Source organism: Zosterops lateralis (assembly GCF_965231275.1).
Source record: "Zosterops lateralis genome assembly, chromosome: 2".
Classification (NCBI taxonomy): Eukaryota; Metazoa; Chordata; class Aves; order Passeriformes; family Zosteropidae; genus Zosterops; species Zosterops lateralis.
Genome location: NC_139763.1, coordinates 15,421,086 through 15,440,031, shown reverse-complemented (window position 1 = coordinate 15,440,031; position 18,946 = coordinate 15,421,086).

The following is an 18,946-nucleotide window of genomic DNA, read 5'->3' as shown; positions in this document are numbered from 1 at the left end:
CCAAAAGCCTCCTATGCTGGGGTCTCTTTGGGATCTGCCAGCAATCAACTGCTGTGCTTCACCAGCTCTAATGTTGTAGAGTCTTTCTTGAGGAACAAAACCCCCTTTCCTTTCTGTAATTTCAGCCCACTACTTTCAGTCCCAGTCCCAGCAGACAAGAAGAGCAAATTGGGCTGGATTCAGCTGCCAGCCCCTACAGTAGCTGTCAGCACTGTGCCTGTCACGAGCACACTGACAGGAGGAGTGCTGAGCATGGAGTGGGGATAAAACACATCATCACAGGGCACAAAGCTCTGCAGATTGGTGAAAAACACTGCAGAAGCTCCTATTCTGGATGACCTCAGACCTAAAAAAACTGAAGTAAATTTGATGACATGGCAACAAAATCTCCTTTATTCTGGTCAAGGGGTAGAGAGTTTTTTCATGTGGGACATTAAGCCGTGGTGAAATCTCATTTTTTCAATGTCTTAGCATTGATCCTTCCTCCTGTTATTTCACCATGGCAACATTTTGGTCCCATTACTGAGTGTACAATTAAGATTTCAGATTTCTAATTTCAGACTGCAGATGTACTGATGGATATGAAGCACCCACGCCTGAGATGTACTATGTGTGCTACACGGGCAGATCCTCTGCAGCAGAAATGTATGCTTGCTTTTTCACCCATTACACTGCCTTAATAATGTTTTCCTCAAACCATGCATCAGTCAGAAGAGAAGTGGAAGGCAGTGAGGAAATGAGAGAGTGGGGATAGGAGCAGAGAGGCAGCTGGGGCAGGAGGCAAGGTGTGGATAAGGGTAGGGGTAAGTCAGATTGGTGAACAAGGACAGGAGAGTGGTAGTGGGTCCCGAGAGTGCAGAGCAGAGATGGAGAAAGTCAAAAAAGTGGGACATGAGATGGAGTCTATTGGAAACTCAGCAGGATGGAAAGGGATGATGTGGGCAAGAAAAGCGAGTGCTAGAGAAAAGGTGGTATGAGATAAGAAGCACGATTAGGGTAGAAGAGAAACAGAGGGAGCAAATATTTTGGGTGGAGGGAGGCTATCAGGTAATGGGACAGACTAAGGAGGTAAAGAGTGACAGCTTTCTACTCCCAGCTGTAAACAGAAATTAAATGTTACCAACATCTGAGTAGCCAGAATGTGTCAGGCATCTGCCTTTTCAACCTGAGATAACTGGAGATGATTGTGGAAGGCTTCCTCAAATATTACTACACTTATGAAATATAACTCTTTGCAATTTAAAAATCAGTCACATCTTGAGGGACAAGCATTGTACCTAAGGTTGGTAAGATACGAGCTTGGCAATAAGCCTGTTTGCAGAGAAAGCATTTCCTCTCTGCTTGAATTTTCCTTTATCTTAAAAAAATAAAAGTAAAATGTAATAAAATGTATCAGAATGCATGACACCTAATCACATAGCCTCTTATTTGTATTCAGCAACCAAATCTTTCTGAGGGAGCAGTTATTAAGTGCACAGAATCCCATAATGCTCTTTAAATATCATGAGCAGGAGCAGCAAAGCACAGGGGAAGTGAAACTGCTGTCTCATGGCTCCGTTGTTTTATCAAGCCAATGCCCAGTGCACACTGTGGTTGTGGTGTTTGAACTGTGCCTGCTGATCCTTGGTGCTCATGGGAAAGACAAGCAGGCGCCAGTCAGTTCTAGGGGAAGTCTGGTTTGTCAATAGTATGGCCACTTTCAGACATTTTGGAAAGTTATTTATTTCAGTCTCACCGTGGTGGGATCACTGAGTGATAGGGAAGGTTGTAGATAGAAAAATGAAGATGGGGGGAAAAAAAATCCAACTGAAATAAAAAAGCAACACTCCCCCCTTTTTGCTTTTTTTGATACCAAAACTCAGGTTCCTTTGGTCCAGACAGGAGAGAAACAGGGCTCTTGGGATAAGTGATGTCCATGACTTCCTGCCTGACTTCCACTTGGGGGGGTGTAGTCTGAGGTTCACTCTTTGCCATTTGCCATGGCCATCTATTGTGCCATGAACCATTGTGATGTAATTCCATTTCCATGAGACAGCCTAGTCCTTGATCCCTCACAGGCTTATGACCACACTTGAATCAGCAAGAAACATTGAGGCTCTGCCTCTGTGCTGAGGGTAAGGAGCCAGCAGCTCTTCAGCTGTGATTTGGGCCCAAGAATCTGCCCTGTGCTTGGGAGGACAGGGGTCCAGGACACCTCCTGGAGTGCTGGCATGACCATCACTGCCGTGGCCACTTTTCTCTTGAGCTGAAGCCAAAGAACCACAACAAATGTGCTCTTGCCTATGCCAATCCCCAGGGTGGGCAGGAGGCTGAGCCCTATCCTGAGGGTGCTGGTTGACCTCTGCACCCCTCTAAAGGGCAAGAGCCTCTGGGCAGTGGGACTAAGGTTGCCAAGGGACCCACAAGGCAAGGATGGGGCACAGTCCCCAACCTGCAAAGGCTGCCTCTGCCTTAGGAAACAGCAGAGGGGTCTTTGCCAGCTGCCCCTCATGTTTCTGCTTCATGGGAGGGAAAGATCAAGGGCAGGCAGCAGCACTGGGATAATCCCTGGTGCAGCATGAGGGGGCTGGGTCATGGCTCCTCATGTGTGCTGTGGGTAAGAAGCTGACAGCTGTCTGCTTTGATAAAGCTGAATTTCATAAAGGAGGCATCTTTCTTCAGGTTGCTGCACTGTATATGAAAGTGTCAACAGCAGCTAAGAATCTTTTGCCTTCCAGACATAAGAGATACTAGGGCTCCCACGTTTATATGCTTTTAAAAAGCTGACATCAATGCATAAAAGAAAGCTTCAATCCATGGAAATTACTGCCCTGAATTTTCTGTCCCCCTATCCTAGTAAACTTAGAGGCATACAAAAGCTTCTTTTAAGGAGAACAGGGAAAATCCAAATAAACAGGCAAGCTCACAGACTGCCTAGATGTGAATTGCATTTTCTTTCTTCTTGATTTTGTGAAAACCTGCTTGCACCTGAGAAGAGGAAAAGTCTATCTTCAGCTGCCCTATTTACACGACAAGAGTGTGACCAAGAAATCAATGCACTTAGCAGAAGAGAAGGGTACCTAGTAGTAACTAGGTCATAAACACTCTATCTCTATTTTGCCTTGAAGCCCTGCTCTTCTTTTTTATTTTGTGTTCCAGTACAAAAACACATTGCTCTTTCAAAAGCTTCATTGCCAAACTTCTCCCTATTGTGAGGTTTTATTTTCTGAGCACTGGTGCATTGACTATTACAGGATGTGTATACAGTATGTAATGTCCATCAGAGAATGAGAGAAACAGAAAATACCAAGGCCTTGTCTTGCAATATCCCTTTCTGCAAATACTGCAAATAAAATATCATTCCCATGATTTATGTTGAACATTTACTCAAGGGCCACCTAACCCTTACCCCTGTCATATTATTTATGTTTTATTGACAAATGTGATAGGTGTTTTACAGGGTTGAACACACATATTTTAGTGATGCAAGCTAAGATAATGTGGATGAGGAGAAAGGCAACTTGACCTGAAAATGAGCAAGCCACCTTACAATTCTTCCAGTTTTTCTTTCTCCAAAAGAGGTTTTGCAGCCCCAGTGGAAGAAAGTGAGTGGGTCTTAATTCCAATCACTGGGACATTTCCCCCCCACCAAGATCATTCCCTGTTGTGTAACTGCCATTCCTGGAGGTACAAGATAGTCCCATGAAATCCTCCATGGGCAGTGAGAATGGTAAAATATACTCAAGTTATTCATGTTTTGATTATTCCAGTCATCTCAAGCAAGGGTAGTGTGGCAAAAGCGTGATAATTAAATTCTCAGAAGGTAGTAAGTCAAACAGTGCTGCAGAGGACTGCCGTGGCCTCAAAATGTGGCAGTGATGAGATCAGAGATTAAATGGTACTTCCAGAATGTTACAAAATGAAATTTGATTTTACAACAGGAATGCTAATGTTTCTGAGCAAATATATTCACAAACAAGGACAGTCAGGGGAAGGGGAGACATGCTTTGCAGAAGCAATGACAAAGGAGAAGTTAATGGGCAGCTAATGAGATAGGAATCACAACAAGGCTGAGCTGAATTGACATATATTGCTCCTTTGCCCACTTTTCTCTTGGTAATTCCAACAGTAATTCCAGCCTTCCTCAGAGACATATCTTGGATGACAGGAACAGCACTCTGGGTGGAGTTACAGGATATGTTGTAGTTCTTAACAGCACAGCCTGACCATTGCCAAAGTCAGGATTTGTGGGTGGGCAGGGAGGAAGGGGAGGAGGAGAAAATTGCTATTTCCTAGAAAAGGTTTGACAGAGAGTGAGCATCCTGGCAGATGGCACACGGGTCTCTGAGAAGTCAGCAAGCCTGAGGGGAGACCTGTTAGTGCTGGGGAGTATGGAGAGAATGGGCGAGGGCAGAGCATGAAAGGGAGGAGAAAGAGAAATGATGTGGTGGTTCTGACTGTTAATTCTGATGACATGCTGCTGTGTTGTGCTTTTTTTTTTTTTTTTTTTTCCTTTTTTTGCTGTAGTTTGTTGTTGTTTATTCTAAAGAACAGTGAATAATAATTAAAAATGCAGAACTGCTTGGTTCAAAATGTTGCTTTTATGCAAGCTGCAATTCCAAAGGGAAAAGCCTTTCTCCAGTTTTGGTGGAGAGAATGTGTTTCTACATAAAGTTCCCAGGTATGGAAAGAAGCAGTTTTTGAGATTGGTCTAGTTTATGATTAAGTGCAGGCAACCTGTTCTTCTTATTTTCACAGTGGAGGCTATAAATGACAGTCCTGCAGTTCAGTGAGGGAAACTGTATTTTACAGTTAAAGTTTCATGTGGGAAAGATCTGAGGTATTTTGGCAACCACTTCCCTTAAAACCTTCTCTTTTTTTAAAAAGTAAAAATATTTGTTGCTGCTGAATTCATCATACCTGACAGGAGTTTGTATAAACCTGCACAAAACCATTTTTTCCCTGTTTATGCCATTAATGGAAAAAAATTCACTGAAAGAGACGAAGTAAATTTTGTGGTTAAAAATAATAGAGAAAGTAAATTCAGACATAATACATTTCAAAGAGTACTACAGTTATAAAACATTTAAATATGTATTATTTTGAAAACGTATTATCTACAGTAATTCTACAAGTTGCATTTCCAACTTGGGTTTTTTGGGAACATTTCAGCCATGTGGTACATTAGTTTATTAAGAAGCATTTATGTGTCAGTGCTGAAAACAAGGAAATTATCAAAAGCGTGACTATAGAAGGTAATTTCTCTGCATCCAGTGTGGTTCCAATGCTTCCTGAAGTTTTCTGTCCAGGCCTTCAGAACTTTATCTTGATTTCTCTACCAGTTTAAACAACAGCTGCATAACAACATTCCTGGATTAAATGAAGCATGTCACAAAGTGACAGAGGATAGATGAAATCTTATGTCTGCAAAGATCAGAGAGAAGACCATGAAAGTGAGTCTGTAGAATTCTTCATCTTGTCTGCTCTAGGAGATGGATTTCCAAGGCTGTCATTGTTTAGGCAAGACTTTTTCATCCTATCAGTGTCGTGGCCTCCATTTCCTGCTCCTGCTTGTTTGAATCAGTGCATTCCCACAATCAAAGGAAAAGGTGGATTTACGCCAGTTATGGAGCCCTTGAACATGTCCTACACAGATCAGCAACCCAAAGCCCAGGAAGTCATAGACTCCTGGTCTATCCCAAAGTACATCTTTGATATTCAACAGAGGCTTTTACCCCACTGACATAGTGGATTTATCAGAACATGAATTTGTGTTAAAAGGAAACTCTTTCATACCAAACTGTCATTTCAGTTGCCTTTAATGATGGAAGTATGCAATGTGAGACCAACCCTATTTTAATTTCATAACTGCTGACTCTGAAAAGTCACTATTCTCTGACCTTTTTTTGAAGTGTTTTCTCCCATAACAATTACAGTTTGGTTAATAATATAAATTAATAATATAAATATAAATATAAACTTGCTTAAAGCTGCCAATTAAAAGTTATGTACTCCCCAAGCCTGCTTTGCTTAGAACACTTCTAGATTAGGAAAGGAAATCCTCATTTCTTCTACCATTGTTGGTGGGAACACAGGGAAAGAAAACATTCCTTCTGTCATAGATTTCAATGTGTGGTAAATCCTTCCACATCTAGATATTATAAATTATATTATTGATCATATTATTGATCTTAATTCTTGGTGGGTTTTCACAATGAAAACTGTTTTATTTTGGGGTTTAGTCTTGTTTGGTTTGGTATTTGATGATTTTTCATGATTTTGATGATTTGATTAATTTTTATCAAATACAATGTTGTGGCAGAAGATGGAGAAATTCACTGCAACATCCTTGTCAGTCACAGTATCCCTCTCCTCAGCCCTATGGTGAATCTCACACCTTTGAATCTGGGCCAGGAATGAGACAGGAAGGGCAAGAGGCTCTCCAGTTGTCTGACTGCAGATCTGTGCTGCAAAAACTGCACAAAGTGAGACTTCAAACTGATAATCATATAAATTAAATCAATGGTATATTATGTCATCTATAGTCCAGTGACATTGAAAATGTTGCTTTTTAATTACTAGTAATAAGTTAAACTTAACCGCCCAGAGAATTTGACTGTGGACCTAAAGTGCCACAGAATACTCAGATAATACAGTGACTTACTACAGCTACTAAAAATAAGATAAAACATGTAAGTAAAGTTCACTGTGGGAATATTCTCTTAGAAATATAGGTACACTACAAATACTTTTAAAAAAATGTTATCTTTTCTAGTAAAATATCTGAAGGGCAGAAAGTAGCTCTATGAGAAAACAGTGAAGTTGTTCTCTGCATAAGGCAACACTCAGTGCCTGGTAGACTACAGAAAGGGTTTTACACTTGGCAATAGTGAGTAACCATCGAAGTGGGCAGATATTTGGCAGAGTGGCCATAGACCTCTGTCAGCAAAAGTACTCAAAATTTTAACAGTCTTCCAAGCATAGTGTACAGAAGTGGAAACCACCTGGCATATAGCACAGAGCTGTATATTATTATATATAATTATTATTAACAAAACAGAGCTGCTGGATGATGTAGATCCAGCCTTTCTGAGCTGTCTGTTTTTCTGGAGGACTTTAGTTAAAGAGAACCAAAGCTGTCCTGGCTGTCACTAGGGTGACCATTTTCTTCCAGCTGTTTTATGTCTTTGCCAAAAAAGCAACCACCTAGAAACCCCAGCACTGACTTTAAAATCCTGTGAAGTGTCTCCTCTTTCCTCCCCCAATAAGCAGCTCTTTTTTTCTTTGTATTGTCATTTCTATTAGGAGATGTTTAAATAGGTACTCCTCTAAAAGCAAAACAAACAAACAAAAATAAAACCAAGACCAACAACAAAAGACATTTTGAAGCAGTACTTAGCATTTTCTGTCGATACGTGCTGCTTTGCATAGACTCCATGCAGTTCCCATAGTCTGCCAGCCTAAGAACAGAGACACTTCTAAGGTTCAAGCCTTCAAGAGGGGATTGCTACTGAATTGCCAAGACTTAAAACTTTCCAGCATCTAGCTTATAACTTCCTTGAACTAATAGGTTTCCTCAGGCCTTTCACATTGTTACAGTATGTATTTCATGAATTTCAATACTGCTTCCAGTACAGCTCAAACTTAATCCATCTTGAAATTAAACCAAGTGCATGATTAATCTATTCAACGATTTCACTGCATAATAATGAAATCTGTTCATTAGTCCAATATTTGCAGATGAGAATGCACTTGGCACAAGCAAATTATTTTGCTTAAACCTTGCACAGGTACCAGTCAATTTGTGATCATAATGTGCTTTTGCTGAATTTACAAAAGATAAACAAGGCAAAAAAATTCTTTTGCAACTATTGGAGTGTTCTGACTTCACTAATATATCCCCAAGTGCATTTTTAAACTGATTAACCAATAGAAGCATCTTTAACTTTTCTCTGGTGCTTTCACAGTGGACATTGTGTCCCATCTTAAAAGCAAGTAATTACAGGCTGCAGCATCCAAACTAAATAAATGAAGTTTCAAGTACCAGATCTGGGAATAGTTAATCCATTTCCCTTAGCTTGTATTCACACACTTCCTGTACCGGTGAAAACATACTGTCCAACTGACTGAGAATATAAGAATCCATCTCACAGACACAGAAGAACTCATTAAAGCATTTTGGGATCTGAGAATTTAATTCAGTTAGTGCTTTTAATGTTTATCTTCTTGCAGCAGCAAGAACTACCTCATAAATAAGTTGTTAAAACAAAATGTCCCTTTTTGACTTCATTTTCTCCACACTCTTCTATCAGTTGACAGTGATCAATAGATAACCTTTCCACAGTAGGACTGAGGACTACAGATATTCCTCATGCCCATTGTTAAGACATTTCTTGTGTCACTGACTGACAGCAGTGTGGTCTTGAGCGGAAGAAGAACAAAGAAATCCACAGTGCTCTAAGCTGCCTGCACAAGCTGGTGTCTTGCATGTGCCCCACTGCTGCTGCCCCAGAGGAGCATCTGTATGTGTCAGTCAGTGCAACAGGCAGGTCAGTTTTCTGTTTACAGCAGTTCTCAAAGTCTCTTGGGAGCATTAGCTAAAATCTTTCAAGACATCCCAGATTCAGGCTTCACTGCTTTTCTCCTTTCCAAACTGAGGTTGGGGCTTCTTTTCTGACCTCCAAAGAGGTTCAGGTATATTTATGTCTACATTCCACCAGAAAATGAGACTGAGGCATCAGTGTCACCACGGCCACCGTATACTGATGCACAACTTGTGATAGAGGGAGTTTATGCCATATTTCTTTCACATCTCGATGAACTGTTAATTATTCCTTGCAGTTCAGAGAACAGAGTTCACAAAATCATCTGGCAAAGTGTTTCTGAGAAAAGGCACGTGTCACAGGGTTATGGACTGTCTCTGCTAATGAATGGCTGAGTGGCTCCTGAGTTTCCCTTGAAGAGACCACATGATGTATTCTTGGCTGAAATGGGAATTGGAAGATTTCTTCAACCAAGGGAGAGAGTACAGCATGTTTTAATTTTCTCATTTTAATATACATTTATGTATCTTCACAGGCACAGGAGTGACAGAATGAAGACCCAAAGCAAGTAAAACTGCTTCTTAACATGAAGCAGTAATTTCTTTAATTAGATGCTCTGCAGCTGCTTGGCTTTTAGGACTTTTAGAGGAAAGATGTTTGACAACACGTGAGGCTTTTCCATGGTTTCATTAAATAAATCACTATTTTTTTAAGATCAGCAGAGGCAAGTAGGCAGCATTATACATCACTATCAGAATAGTCAGACTTCATTCAATTTTATTGTGACTCAACTCATGGTTTTCATAACGGCAAGGTGTAACATAGTTGCATTAGTAGATTAATGGTGCCACAAACTTCAGCTTCACTTTCATTCTTTTCATTCTTCTTCAACTTTCGTTCAAGTTGCAACATATTGATGGAAATGGCTACATAAAATCCCCAAAAAAGCTAATTTTCACCATAGGTTGAAATGCTTACAGAAGTGAAAAGCATATTGATCCTTATGCCCTTCCTTTCCACTGTAAGTGCTGCAGTTTAAGGGTTTGATGAACTGTGAAGCTTTTGCTTTGATTTCCTTCACAGTGTCTAGACACGGTGGAACAGTAGAACACTTTATCAGCTCTATCTGTGAGAGAAGAGGAATCATGGGCACTCCATCATGTTGGAGTTATTAAATGATGAGAAAAACAGGTGTTCAAATTTGGATGATTAACTTTTTTATATTTATGCCTATCATTTATTATTGTATTTGTAAGTCATCTGCCACCTGGGAGTTTATAATCTGATTTGCCTTTAGACAGGTATTTTTTAGCCTGTTCTGTCTGAAGAGCTTCCTTGCTAGGAGAAACCCTTGTCATTTAATAGGACATGGGAAGGGTGCCAAAATGTTATATATTCACTCCTAGACAGGAAAAAGTTCATAGTAAAATATTAGGTCACTTTTCATGTGCTGCTGGTGAAGGATAGACAAATTTTAGGCATATCTTCAAATGTGTTGATTTGGTTTTTTTCCCTATTATATGGAGTATTATCAGCCACTGGACCACAGGTGAGAAAACACTACCCTAGTGATGCCAAGTTACATACTGGGTATAGAAATAGAAATTATTACAAACTAACAGAGCAAATGGATGGAAAGGCAGATAAATTGTTTTATTACTGCATTTCTCTTTCCTTTCTGGTTGCAGTCAAGTATTGGGTTCAGACAGAGTACTGGTTCATCACCAAAGTCCAACCTGGGCTAGAAGAAATTGCCAAAATTAGGAGTTGTGAAATACTCCAAAACGTAATTGACAGTACTGTGTTTCAGAGTAAATGCATGTTGAATTTACATTTTCAAACCTATATTTCACCTGACTTTTGTCTGGGATACAGGGAAAGAACATTGCATTTGACTTTGTTCAGAAGTTTTGTTTTCCTACTATAAGAACTAGGAGCATAATTTATTCACTTTTAATAAAAGTTAAAATTTCTAAGAAAATATCAAAACGTGATGCATTGTCTATCATTATTTTGCAGGATCTGAAACTTACTAAATTCATTTAAATGTAAAGAATAGCTGTAAAATTTTGCCTCTTTCATATAAAAATAAAAAGGTTAAGAGGCTGAAACCAGCACAGTCCAAGTATCTAGCCTTTTTTAATTTCTCTTAGATTTATGTAGAAAGGTAGAAAGGTCTTCACTAATATGGATCCTTCCTTCCTTCCTTCCTTCCTTCCTTCCTTCCTTCCTTCCTTCCTTCCTTCCTTCCTTCCTTCCTTCCTTCCTTCCTTCCTTCCTTCCTTCCTTCCTTCCTTCCTTCCTCTCTTTTTCTTCTTCAACATTAGACCAAGTCTGTATTGATATTTTTCACAAGGTTTATTTTCCCAGGTTACAAATTGGGGTTTTTCATAGTAAATAATAAAGTTCAGAAGACAGCTGTCCCTGAAACAGACACTGAAATAGGGTGGGTTAAGGTTGGATATAAGGAAGCAATTCTTCACTGTGAGGGTGGTCAGACACTGAAACAGTTTCCCCAGAGAAGCTGTGGATGCCCCAGTCCCAAAAGTGTTCAGGGCTAGGTTGGATGGGGCCTGAGCAAGCTAGTATAATGGGAAAGGTGTTCCTACACCTGGCAGATGGATTGGAACCAGATGGTCTAGGAGGTCCCTTCCAATCCAAACCATTCCATAATTCCATGATCAAATCTTTTTCTCTCCAGTGTGTGTCCATCCAAACCCACCTCAGGAAGAAATCAAATAAATGGACAGGATGTGGGCAACAGAACAGGCTCTTAGTTGGCAAGCAGACAAACAAGACTGCAGTGTTCTCTATTTTCCCTTCTCCAAACTGCTCATTAACATTGGAAGTTGGTATCCTTATGCACCTATATAAATGGACAAGATATGCAGGGCTGGCAGGGCTCTGACCAAAAGAATATTGCTTGTGCAGGGGACTGTGGCTAATGAAGTTTGTGTCTACACAGCTGCAGAGGGTGTGGCCACCCTGGTCCTACAACTGCTGCTTCCACAGACACTGAAACCATGGAGAGGCTTGGCTGAGCAGCTGTCAGGGACTGTGCTGCTCCAGGACAAGCCCAGCGGGAGAGGGAAGGAGGTGAAGAAGGTGGACTGTTCCTCATCTTCATTTCTGTTCTTCTGGGCCTGTCCAAGAAAAACAGCTGTTAAGGAAAGTTGAGAAGCAGCACCTTGCAAAATAAAAGTATGAATACATTCCTTTCAAAGTATTAGCATTGTATGATTTATTGACCATCCTTTTTGGAAATTTTCATAAGCTTTTTCGACCAGCCTTTATACTTAAGAACATGAGAAGAAGGATAAATCAAGGAGCCGGAAACACTACTTGAGTGTGTCTTTTACTGACATTGTTTTCCTTGTAACCAGATTCTGTAATGAACTACCAAGCTAGTCATGAAAGTGTCATGTAAAAAATCTTTCACATCTATTAATTTAATTAAAATTAAATTTGCAAGGATGATTTTGAATTCTGAGGGCCATATAGTGCTATGACCAAAACTACAATCTTTCTGCACTAGAGTGAGCATTCCCAGGAATTAAATCGAAAGTGAAAAGGCATTTTAGGCAAAAGGAAGAAAGGAAAGAAATACCTTAAAAGGTTTTCTGCTGCTTGTCTTTTTATGAACAGAGGAAGTAAAATTATTAAGAAACTCAGAATTTGTCAGTTATTATAAAAGTCAGAAAGCGAAGGAATATTATATGGACAGAGTATTGGAAAACCCATGGTTGATACCATTTAGTTACTGATGAAAATTAGGAGTATTCTCTGAGTATATCAAAACTTATCCTTTTCTTGAAATTCACAATGCTAATTATTTCCAAAGAAGTATGAGGTCTCTTTAAAAGGGCCATTAAACTGCATGGTAGGTTTTACTTTTTCTCATATCTTTGAGCCAGAAACAGAAAAATGGCCAATTTCTTTCTTCCCATTTTGAACTAGGTTTTTTTTTGTCCATTGAGGCCTTGCTCTGCACAGTCCTGTCTCTGTTTCTGTAAGGAGACAGTCACAGGCCAAGAAACAAAGTTCAGTGGAGCGACCCAGCCCCACTCATCTGTTCAGACAGCTTTAGGCTGGCCTAATACAGAGGAGAAAAGTGGCCAATCTTCCTAATTGAAAATGCAATTCCTTTGTTTGTCAGGTTGAAGTGACAGATTTGGAGTATTGCACCTCCCTTAATATTCAATATCAGTTTCTATTTTTTAAAATATTCTAATTTCAAAGGACACACGTGAAATTAAGGATGTGGTGCAGGCCCTAAATGATTCATATGAAGTTATACAAGTCAGGGCTTTTCCACTGCATTTCCATTTTATTAAATTCTTTAAAAAATCTAGTAATAAGTAGTTAGATTTGGGAATACTTGTGGGGAGGTGTATGTTACTTGGTACTTGTAGGAATGGGGAATAAATGACAGAAGAACAATATGAAAGATAAATATAAACATTATGATTCTTAAAATCAAATTTCTTCTAGTTGTCTCAAAGTGTATTCACAGAATCATTTAAAAAGGTTCATTTGCTGTAAATCAAAGCTATAAAAATCCTCAGCCCATATAAACATATGTGCCTTTTAAGAACACAGAAAAAATCTTGGCTTCTCTAAAGTCAATGGCATTAGTTCATCTTCCACCTCTGAAACTAGGGGTTTGCTCATTATATTATTCACATATTACACTGAGGCCCCATTTTCATTATAGGTACTAATTAGTTCTCTTTAATGAATGTTTAATGACAGGAAGAAGTAATTTACCCTTGTTTTGTGTGTGTACATGAATGGCACAGTTACCACCAGGGTTTTGTGTGTGTGTGTGTGATGTAACTGATTGCACTGCTCTTTAGTTCTGGGGAAGGGGCGGCTACAAAGTGGCACTGGTGGAGTAAGGGGTTTGTCCTGCTTTGAAGGTTGAAAAGTGAGGTAAAATCAAATCATTATTTTACTGCTACTGTAATGATGGAGTGCCTGGGTCTCATGTTTTGCCATGTAGAGTTCAGTGAAGGATACCTCAGTGAATTGCAAATGTTTCTGAAATTGTATGGATTGTTTATTTTATGTGAAAAGACTGAGCTATACAACAGATAGGTGATGGGAAGTCTGGATACCATATGTGCAATTTATGTGATTTGGCAAAAGCCTTGTGATAGAAATGATCACCATGAATGTCATTTTAATCCTTCAGTCCCTTCTGGCTCAAGGAAAGTCGTTTACTTTTTCTTAATGAGGTTAATCTGACCTCATTCCCATTTTCCTTTTCCCTTGGAAAAAGTAATGATTTTTTATATGACATTGAACATTCTGTCTATAACTTTTGCCCAAAAATAATCATTAATGTCTCTACATTGCTCTTCACACGTTAGGGTTCTGCATGCACCTGCCGTTTGTGACTACGTTGTGTGAATGTGATATGACAATGACAAAATTTGAATCTCATCCCAGTCTATACTAATACAAGAGCTGCTGCTTTGTTTCCCCCTTAATTGTGGTATTCTATAAAAGGCTTTGCTAGAAAAGGAAAGCTTTCAAACACTTCATAAAATCCAGGGTTCTACTTCTCTAGCACCATAAACTCACCTCCCTGTCTTCAAGACAATTCATGCACCAACAACTCCACTTTGCTCTTTTTCTGTGTCTCTGGTCACACACTAGCAGTTTAATCTGGCCAGGATGTTCAAGCATACAGTATAATGAAAAAATCTTATATAGTACTGGGCACAACCCATTAACAGTTGTGAAGCTAGGAGTAGTCTACAAGCCTTCTGCATAATTTAATTCATCAGAAATTACTAATAGCCAGAATCTGAGAGGTGAGGAAGCAGAATAGTGAAATTATCTAAACACCCTGTTAATTACATATTTTTTTCTTCAACTCAGTGGGTTGGATAAAGGTGAAAAAATTTTCTTGGGAATGTTAGATTCCTGATGAAATTCACCCATGAGATACCAACTAGTGCATAGCTTATTTCTCAACAATTTGGATAGTGTGTAGGCAATTTGTACACCTAGACACATTAAAAAGAGCAATACATCTGTTTAGTTTCTGGGTTTATTGCAGTTGCTCTAGGTATTTTCCATTCTTGTGATGCTTAATGTAGTAGGATTACTTTTGAAACAGGAATAATACTCTACTTATCTTTAAAGTTGTTAAGTAACATTCCTCCTAAAAAAAAAAAAAAATCTGTCTGCTTTCCTCAAACCAAGTAGTGAAGAAGAAATCTGCCTGGGGGCATGAGTCCTGAGCAGAGTCTAGTTTTGTAAGCCTTTAAGGCCCTTGGACTCCCTCAACAGTGCTCCCTAAAGCAGGTTGTTTTTTGTGTTAAAACAACATCACAGTAGAGTTCCTTTGTTTTGTGATACAGCTTTGGTGTTTTTCAGATAGATTCAGTTGTCTGAACATAATGGCAAGGTTTTTTTGGATAGCTGGGAGCATGAAGTTCATGTTTGTCCAGGATTCAAAAAATATTTTTTCTTTATAAAAAGCTCACATGTCTTGGAAACAGCCTCATAGCCAACCTGGGTGCAGGGTCTGGCTGTCTATATAGAAAAGCACACCTAAGGACTATCAAGATTTTGTACAAAAATACAACTTCTTGAAGCTTTGGCATAAGTTTTTCCCACTGGCTGAGACTCTTATCTGCTATGAGGGAGAAATACATGAGAATGGGAAATAGATAGTGATTCTTTCAATTAGTGTCTCCAGGATTTTAATACTACATGATGTATTCAAGCCAGTGCTCTCAATATTCAGTGGTGGATATTCTCCATTTTGACCCCTCCATGATCCTGTGGGAATCCCAGAATGGATCAGGTTGGAAGGGAATACAGTGGATCATTTGGTCTAACCTTCCTGCTTGAGGAGGTTCATCCCAGAGCACATGGCACAGGATTATGTCCAGATAGTTCTGGAATATCTCCAGTGAGGAACATTCCACAGCCTCTCTGGGCAGTCTGTGCCAGTCCACAGTTACTGTACAGTTACTGTTTCATCCCCATGGTCAGGTGGAACTTCTGTGCATCAGTGTCTCCCTCTTGTCCTATTGCTTTGCAACACTGAAAAGAGGCCTGGATCCATCTTCTTGATATCCTTCCTTCAGATACTTGTAGACCATGATGAAATCCATTGTCAGTTGTCTCTTTTCAAGGCTGAACAGACCCAGCTCCCTCAGCCTTTCATTGTAAGAGTGATGCTCCAGTCCTCTAATCATCCTTGTTGCCTTGTGCTGGACCTGCTACATGTCTCTCTTGTCCTGAGGAGCCCAGAACTGGACGCAGCACTCCAGATACACTCATCTCCCTGGGGCTGAGTGGAGGGGCAGGATCCCCTCCCTGCCCTGCTGGCAGTGCTCTCCCTGATGCCCCCCAGGATCCCATTGCCCTCCTGGCCCCAGGGCACTGCTGGCCCATGGACAGCTCATTGTCCCCCAGCAGCCCCAGGCCCTTCCCTGCAGAGCTGCTCCAGCAGGTCAGTCCCAGCCTGTGCTGCTGCCTGGGGTTGTCCCTCCCCAGTGCAGGGCCCTGCATTTGCCTTTGCTGAATTCCAGACCATTCCTGTGCCCATCCCTCCAGCCTGGCAAGGCCCTTCTGAAGGGCTGCAGAGCTCTGGGGGTATCAGCCACTCCTGCCAGCTCTGTGCCCTCAGTGAACTCCCTGGTGGATTCCAGTGACAGGCCTCTACTGTGCCACTGTCTATGACCCTCTGGGATCAGCATTCAGGCAGTTCTCAATCCACCTCATTGTCCACCCATCCAGTCCACACTTCCTGAGTTTGCCTAGGAGGATATTGTGAGAAACAGAATGAGTTTCTGTAGTTTAATTATCCAGTTTGGGGAGTGTGTGCATGAAAAAAATATTTTGGTCTGTTTTAAAGCTGTGGCCTGATGATTTCAGTGCTTGTTATGTGAGGAATGCTTCATAATTATTTACTTTTCACCATTTCATTCACAGAGACGTGCATACAATTATTACAGCCTCTTCCTCCATATAAATCTTCTCTCTTTCAAATGGAAGAATCTTTTGTTTCTTAGGAGTTTTTGTTTGTTTGTTTGCCTATCATCAACTCTGACTGCATGGGGGAAAATTTTCATTGTAGTAAAGCCACAGAATGAAATCCTGCTAAGGAAGGAGTGTTATCCAGCCCTTGTGAAATGTGAACACCACTTCTACTATACCTGGTTATAGATAGGGGATGCAAACTACACATATCTTTGATGATGTGGATCCCACTAAAGGCACACAGGGACATAATTTCTAGCTTTTTCCTTTGATTCATTTCTCCCTGACATTTTATTTTGTTTTTGGTCACTGCTGCCTATCAAACTGATGTTTTCATCAAGCTGACTGTGATGATTCCCTCTTGTCCCTCTGGACTTGTTAGTGATCATTTAGAGTTCATATTTTTTCTCAGGTACATCCCATTCATCAATGAAGGATTTTACTAACCATTTTATTGCTTGCCAATGCAGCCTTGCTATAATTCTTCCCAACGAGCTCTAGTTTTTATTATCCTGCCTATTTTTATAACACCAGCAAACATTTGTCTATTCACCAGCTGCCTGTGCTTTCAGATCTCTTGGGATGAGATGCAAAGCACTGATCCTACTGCATATCACTGTGGCAATGCACCTGTGACTTTGCCCACTGTAAAGCTGACCACTAGCCCTGTTCTTCTCTCTCTAAACTCTAATCAGTTATTAATAAATGTCAAGTTAGCTTCTTAAGAGCCTTTGTTGAAGAATCCTGCCAAAAGCTCTATAAAATACAAGGATGTATCTTGACAATATTATACCTCTTTCACAGTCACTGATTCCTCCAAAGGGATTTGACAAGTTTGTGCAGCATGAGTTCCTTTCTCAAAGCCTAAAAGGCTTGTCTGCCATAGAGAACAATTTTTCCAAGCTTTCTCTAACCCTTTCCTGTATTGCAGAACCTACTGATTTTCCCAGGACACCTGTTAGAAACACTGTACAAGTGCAAACAACAAGTAGAGCAGTAGTAGTATTTTTCAGCCATGGATTTTAAAGCATTTCTGAAGTTGTGCTGAAAGTAATTGGCAGAGGTGGAAGCAAGAGAGAAATGAAAGGAAAAGGAACCAAATATATCCACAAGCAGGGAGTGTGCAAATCCCAGGTTTCTTCAGGAAATTGTTTTAAGGAACAGATTTGGACCCCACAGAATGCAGAAGAAAGATTCCTGCAGAATTCTGTGGGCTTTGGGTCAGGTTTTAAATTCTGAAACCCTCAGTATACTGTCAGCTCCCTCATCATACCAAAATGTACTAAAAATCTATCAGAAGACTGGAGAATACTTCAAAGGAAATATGCACAGAACCCCATAGGAAAAAAGTGTGTTATAAATGTGAACTCAATTTGATTTACTCCTCTCTTTGATAGTAGAAATATCCTGTGGCTGAAAACAGCTGTGAGCATACTCAAATATGGAAAAAACACCATTAGTGGTCTCCTTGTCCTTGGGCTGCTAGTATAAAAAGCATCAAGGATTTCTGCTAGTCATACAGGTAGGAATTCACTATCTTTGTGCCTAAAATGGAGAAAAAAGAGCCATTGTGTTGCTTTGCTTTTCTTTCCCCTTAAGAAAAAAGGATTTAGATTTATCAGGTCCAATTTAGAAGGTCAAGCATCCACTGGATTGGAAGGAAAAGCTGTTATGTAGAGATAAATTTCAGAGGTCAGTTTCCTCTGCCTTGGGACTTTATTAAAGGACTTAAGGATGTACAATCTTCTGGTTCATTTGCATTGTTTGGACATGTTCTCATGCTTTTAATAAAGGCTGTGGTGTTTCTCACTAGCTGTGCACAGGAAGGTTTAAGGCACACAGCAGATAACACGCAAAACACCCTGTAGAGTATGACTGAACAGAATCTTGCCCTTGTATAAACAAACAGAAAAACTTACCAGAAAATCAGCAAAACAATGTACTGTAATGAATAGATGTCCATTTTCCACATTTTTACAAATAAATGCTACAAAAATGGGAGACTCTTGTGTCAAAAAGTAAACACCCTACCACAAGAAAACACTTTTGAATAAAGTTATCACAGAGAAAACATGTCTCTTTTTTAGAAAGGCAATTCTGTAGGAAGGTGTGTAAGGGATGTGTGCATTTAGCAAGATGAGGATGGGAGGGAATGTGCATGCTATTTGTGGATCCATGAGAGAGAAGGGTGGACAAATTCCGTGTGGGAATTACAATTCTGAAGATTTCACATTTTATATGCTCAGAGATAACTACTATTCCAAAATCTAATAGACATTGGAAGTCTATGGTCTGTGGTAATATGTCCAGTCAGTATGAAGTCTCATGTTTATCTACAAAGAACTGTTGTATGTGGTACTAAATAATATTAATTTTGAAAATAATTAAATTTAGGAACATTTCTCAAAGATAACTATACC